General features: G+C 36.7%; 1 protein-coding gene across 1 annotated transcript in view; it reads right to left on the bottom strand.

Annotated features, from left to right (window-relative positions):
- ndufs8a (NADH:ubiquinone oxidoreductase core subunit S8a) overlaps nt 1–6,143 on the bottom strand; it is an 18,161-nt gene extending 12,018 nt beyond the window's left edge. The window contains exon 1 of the mRNA XM_069175152.1: nt 6,064–6,143. The gene's annotated coding sequence lies outside the window, so the exon portion shown is untranslated. The remainder of the gene's footprint in view (nt 1–6,063) is intronic.
- Nucleotides 6,144–6,582: the final 439 nt, after the last annotated feature.

Raw genomic sequence — 6,582 nt, 5'->3', positions numbered from 1 at the left:
TCTCACACTTGTCTCTCTCTGGCCGTCTACTAACTCCTCTCTATAACTCCTCTCTATATCTCCTCTATAACTCCTCTATAACTCCTCTATATCTCCTCTATAACTCCTCTATATCTCTTCTCTCTATAACTCCTCTCTATATCTCCTCTATATCTCCTCTATAACTCCTCTATATCTCCTCTATATACTCCTCTATATCTCCTCTATATCTCCTCTATAACTCCTCTATAATCTCCTCTATAACTCCTCTATATCTCCTCTATAACTCCTCTATATCTCCTCTCTATAACTCCTCTATAACTCTCTCTATAATCTCCTCTATACTCCTCTATATCTCCTCTATATCTCCTCTATCTCTCCTCTATATCTCCTCTATAACTCCTCTATATCTCATCTATATCTCCTCTCTAACTCCTCTATAACTCCTCTATAACTCCTCTATAATTCGTCTATATCTCCTCTATAACTCCTCTATATCTCCTCTATAACTCCTCTATATCTCCTCTATAACTCTATATCTCATCTATAACTCCTCTATAACTCCTCTATAACTCCTCTATATCTCCTCTATAATTCGTCTATAACTCCTCTATAACTCCTCTATATCTCCTCTATAACTCCTCTATATCTCATCTATATCTCCTCTATATCTCCTCTATAACTCCTCTATAACTCCTCTATAACTCCTCTATAACTCCTCTATATCTCCTCTATAACTCCTCTATAACTCCTATATAACTCCTCTATAACTCCTCTATAACTCCTCTATATCTCCTCTATAACTCCTCTATATCTCCTCTATATCTCCTCTATAACTCCTCTATAACTCCTCTATAACTCCTATATAACTCCTCTATATCTCCTCTATAACTCCTCTATAACTCCTCTATATAACTCCTCTATATCTCCTCTATAACTCCTCTATATCTCCTCTATAACTCCTCTATATAACTCCTCTATATATCCTCTATAACTCCTCTATATCTCCTCTATATAACTCCTCTATAACTCCTCTATAACGCCTCTATAACTCGTCTATAACTCCTCTATAACTCCTCTATATCTCCTCTATAACTCCTCTATATCTCCCCTATAACTCCTCTATATCTCCTCTATATCTCCTCTATAACTCCTCTATATCTCCTCTATAACTCCTCTATATAACTCCTCTATATCTCTTCTATAACTCCTCTATATCTCCTCTATAATTCGTCTATAACTCCTCCTCTATATCTCCCCTATAACTCCTCTATATCTCCTCTATATCTCCTCTAATACTCCTCTATAACTCCTCTATATCTCCCCTATAACTCCTCTATATCTCCTCTATATAACTCCTCTATAACTCCTCTATAACTCCTCTATATCTCCTCTATATAACTCCTCTATAACTCCTCTATAACTCCTCTATATCTCCTCTATAATTCGTCTATAACTCCTCTATAACTCCTCTATATCTCCTCTATAACTCCTCTATATCTCCTCTATATCTCCCCTATAACTCCTCTATATCTCCTCTATATCTCCTCCTCTATATCTCCCCTATAACTCCTCTATATCTCCTCTATATCTCCTCTATATCTCCTCTATAACTCCTCTATATCTCCTCTATAACTCCTCTATATAACTCCTCTATATCTCCTCTATAACTCCTCTATAATTCGTCTATAACTCCTCTATATCTCCTCCTCTATATCTCCCCTATAACTCCTCTATATCTCCTCTATATCTGCTCTATATCTCCTCTATAACTCCTCTATATCTCTTCTATATCTCCTCTATATCTCCTCTATAACTCCTCTATATCTCCTCTATAACTCCTCTATATCTCCTCTATAACTCCTCTATATAACTCCTCTATATCTCCTCTATAACTCCTCTATATAACTCCTCTATATCTCCTCTATAACTCCTCTATATCTCTTCTATATCTCCTCTATAACTCCTCTATATCTCCTCTATATCTCCTCTATAACTCCTCTATATAACTCCTCTATATCTCCTCTATAACTCCTCTATATCTCCTCTATATAACTCCTCTATAACTCCTCTATAACTCCTCTATATATCATCTATAACTCCTCTATATCTCCTCTATATAACTCCTCTATAACTCCTCTATATCTCCTCTATAATTCGTCTATAACTCCTCTATATCTCCTCTATAACTCCTCTATATCTCCTCTATATCTCCTCTATATCTCCTCTATAACTCCTCTATATCTCATCTATATCTCCTCTATAACTCCTCTATAACTCCTCTATAACTCCTCTATAACTCCTCTATAATTCGTCTATAACTCCTCTATAACTCCTCTATATCTCCTCTATAACTCCTCTATATCTCCTCTATAACTCCTCTATATCTCATCTATAACTCCTCTATAACTCCTCTATAACTCCTCTATATCTCCTCTATAATTCGTCTATAACTCCTCTATAACTCCTCTATATCTCCTCTATAACTCCTCTATATCTCATCTATATCTCCTCTATATCTCCTCTATAACTCCTCTATAACTCCTCTATAACTCCTCTATATCTCCTCTATAACTCCTCTATAACTCCTATATAACTCCTCTATAACTCCTCTATAATTCGTCTATAACTCCTCTATAACTCCTCTGTATCTCCTCTATAACTCCTCTATATCTCCTCTATAACTCCTCTATATCTCATCTATAACTCCTCTATAACTCCTCTATAACTCCTCTATATCTCCTCTATAATTCGTCTATAACTCCTCTATAACTCCTCTATATCTCCTCTATAACTCCTCTATATCTCATCTATATCTCCTCTATATCTCCTCTATAACTCCTCTATAACTCCTCTATAACTCCTCTATATCTCCTCTATAACTCCTCTATAACTCCTATATAACTCCTCTATAACTCCTCTATAACTCCTCTATATCTCCTCTATAACTCCTCTATATCTCCTCTATATCTCCTCTATAACTCCTCTATAACTCCTCTATAACTCCTATATAACTCCTCTATATCTCCTCTATAACTCCTCTATATCTCCTCTATAACTCCTCTATAACTCCTCTATATCTCCTCTATAACTCCTCTATAACTCCTCTATATAACTCCTCTATATCTCCTCTATAACTCCTCTATATCTCCTCTATAACTCCTCTATATAACTCCTCTATATCTCCTCTATAACTCCTCTATATCTCCTCTATATAACTCCTCTATAACTCCTCTATAACGCCTCTATAACTCGTCTATAACTCCTCTATAACTCCTCTATATCTCCTCTATAACTCCTCTATATCTCCCCTATAACTCCTCTATATCTCCTCTATATCTCCTCTATAACTCCTCTATATCTCCTCTATAACTCCTCTATATAACTCCTCTATATCTCTTCTATAACTCCTCTATATCTCCTCTATAATTCGTCTATAACTCCTCCTCTATATCTCCCCTATAACTCCTCTATATCTCCTCTATATCTCCTCTATAACTCCTCTATATCTCTTCTATATCTCCTCTATAACTCCTCTATATCTCCTCTATAACTCCTCTATATCTCCTCTATAACTCCTCTATATAACTCCTCTATATCTCCTCTATAACTCCTCTATATAACTCCTCTATATCTCCTCTATAACTCCTCTATAATTCGTCTATAACTCCTCTATAACTCCTCTATATCTCCTCTATAACTCCTCTATATCTCCTCTATAACTCCTCTATATCTCATCTATATCTCCTCTATAACTCCTCTATAACTCCTCTATAACTCCTCTATATCTCCTCTATAATTCGTCTATAACTCCTCTATAACTCCTCTATATCTCCTCTATAACTCCTCTATATCTCATCTATATCTCCTCTATAACTCCTCTATAACTCCTCTATAACTCCTATATAACTCCTCTATATCTCCTCTATAACTCCTCTATAACTCCTCTATAATTCGTCTATAACTCCTCTATAACTCCTCTATAACTCCTCTATATCTCCTCTATATCTCCTCTATAACTCCTCTATAACTCCTCTATAACTCCTCTATATCTCCTCTATAACTCCTCTATATCTCCTCTATAACTCCTCTATATCTCTTCTATAACTCCTCTATATCTCCTCTATAATTCGTCTATAACTCCTCCTCTATATCTCCCCTATAACTCCTCTATATCTCCTCTATAACTCCTCTATATCTCTTCTATATCTCCTCTATAACTCCTCTATATCTCCTCTATAACTCCTCTATATCTCTTCTATATCTCCTCTATATCTCCTCTATAACTCCTCTATATCTCCTCTATAACTCCTTTATATCTCCTCTATAACTCCTCTATATAACTCCTCTATATCTCCTCTATATAACTCCTCTATAACTCCTCTATATCTCCTCTATATAACTCCTCTATATAACTCCTCTATAACTCCTATATAACTCCTCTATATCTCCTCTATAACTCCTCTATATCTCCTCTATAACTCCTCTATATAACTCCTCTATAACTCCTCTATATCTCCTCTATATAACTCCTCTATAACTCCTCTATAACTCCTCTATAACTCCTCTATAACTCCTCTATATCTCCTCTATAACTCCTCTATATCTCCTCTATATCTCCTCTACAACTCCTCTATATAACTCCTCTATATCTCCTCTATAACTCCTCTATATCTCCTCTATATAACTCCTCTATAACTCCTCTATAACTCCTCTATATAACTCCTCTATAACTCCTCTATAACTCCTCTATAACTCCTCTATAACTCCTCTATATAACTCCTCTATAACTCCTCTATAACTCCTCTATAACTCCTCTATATCTCCTCTATAACTCCTCTATAACTCCTCTATATCTCCTCTATAACTCCTCTATAACTCCTCTATATCTCCTCTATCACTCCTCTATAACTCCTCTATATCTCCTCTATCACTCCTCTATATCTCCTCTATATCTCCTCTATAACTCCTCTATATCTCCTCTATAACTCCTCTATATCTCCTCTATAACTCCTCTATATCTCCTCTATATCTCCTCTATAACTCCTCTATATCTCCTCTATAACTCCTCTATAACTCCTCTATGTCTCCTCTATGTCTCCTCTATATCTCCTCTATAACTCCTCTATAACTCCTCTATATCTCCTCTATAACTCCTCTATATCTCCTCTATAACTCCTCTATATCTCCTCTATATCTCCTCTATAACTCCTCTATATCTCCTCTATATCTCCTCTATAACTCCTCTATAACTCCTCTATATCTCCTCTATATCTCCTCTATAACTCCTCTATAACTCCTCTATATCTCCTCTATAACTCCTCTATATCTCCTCTATATAACTCCTCTATATCTCCTCTATATCTCCTCTATATAACTCCTCTATAACTCCTCTATAACTCCTCTATATAACTCCTCTATAACTCCTCTATAACTCCTCTATAACTCCTCTATATAACTCCTCTATAACTCCTCTATAACTCCTCTATATCTCCTCTATAACTCCTCTATATCTCCTCTATATCTCCTCTATAACTCCTCTATAACTCCTCTATATCTCCTCTATATCTCCTCTATATCTCCTCTATAACTCCTCTATAACTCCTCTATATCTCCTCTATAACTCCTCTATATCTCCTCTATATCTCCTCTATAACTCCTCTATATCTCCTCTATATCTCCTCTATAACTCCTCTATATCTCCTCTATAACTCCTCTATAACTCCTCTATAACTCCTCTATATCTCCTCTATAACTCCTCTATATCTCCTCTATATCTCCTCTATAACTCCTCTATAACTCCTCTATATCTCCTCTATATCTCCTCTATAACTCCTCTATAACTCCTCTATATCTCCTCTATATCTCCTCTCTGAATCAGACTTTACTCTGACAACAGTGAAGGTTTGCAGCTAAGCTAACTAGCTCACAATGAGAGCTCATCCGTCAAGGACTTTTAGCCAGAGGTCGCTCCAGATGAATAAGTAAGTCTTTCACACAGTTCAAACACGATAAATGTACTACACAACGGGACGTTAACTCCCTGTAACGAACAGTTTGTTCTATTTAAAGGGTAGAACTTACCGAAATGTCGCTATTTGGCCTTCTTAACCAGAACAGCGGACAGTTTGCGGAACGGACACGACGTACACCGGATGTTACACGACGTGATAACGTCACTTCTTCTTTTGTCGTTTTATTGGATGACCGGCATTTCGTCATCCAGGGCGGGCTCTCGTGGCCACGCCCCTTTTCAGGGACAACATTGACATCAAAGGAGAAACGGAGGAAGTTGAGACTTTTCTGCAAACTGCTGCTTTAAACAAACCAGTTTAAATAATAATGCGATGCCGAAGAGTTGCTGTATAGTTAGTTACACCAACAATGATGTAAAAAACTCGTATCTCCGATATGTTTCTGTCACGTCCTAAAAAAGGTCCTGATAGGAGGTCTCTATGGAGCCACTCCATAGGACGCCTGAAGGGACCAATGAAAGGGCTCCTGTCTCCTGTGTGGCAGGTCGACAGGAAATAAGTCATCCGGTGGTTTACACCTGATGGTTCAGGAACACTATCTTATGTTGAAGTCCATGAGGAGAGATTC

The sequence above is a fragment of the Embiotoca jacksoni genome, unplaced genomic scaffold (assembly GCF_022577435.1).
Source record: "Embiotoca jacksoni isolate LCO1_2020_lvr unplaced genomic scaffold, fEmbJac1.0.p SCAF_103, whole genome shotgun sequence".
NCBI lineage: Eukaryota > Metazoa > Chordata > Actinopteri > Embiotocidae > Embiotoca > Embiotoca jacksoni.
The sequence above is the reverse complement of the archived record's forward strand: the minus strand, read 5'-3'. Positions and strand labels throughout refer to the sequence as shown.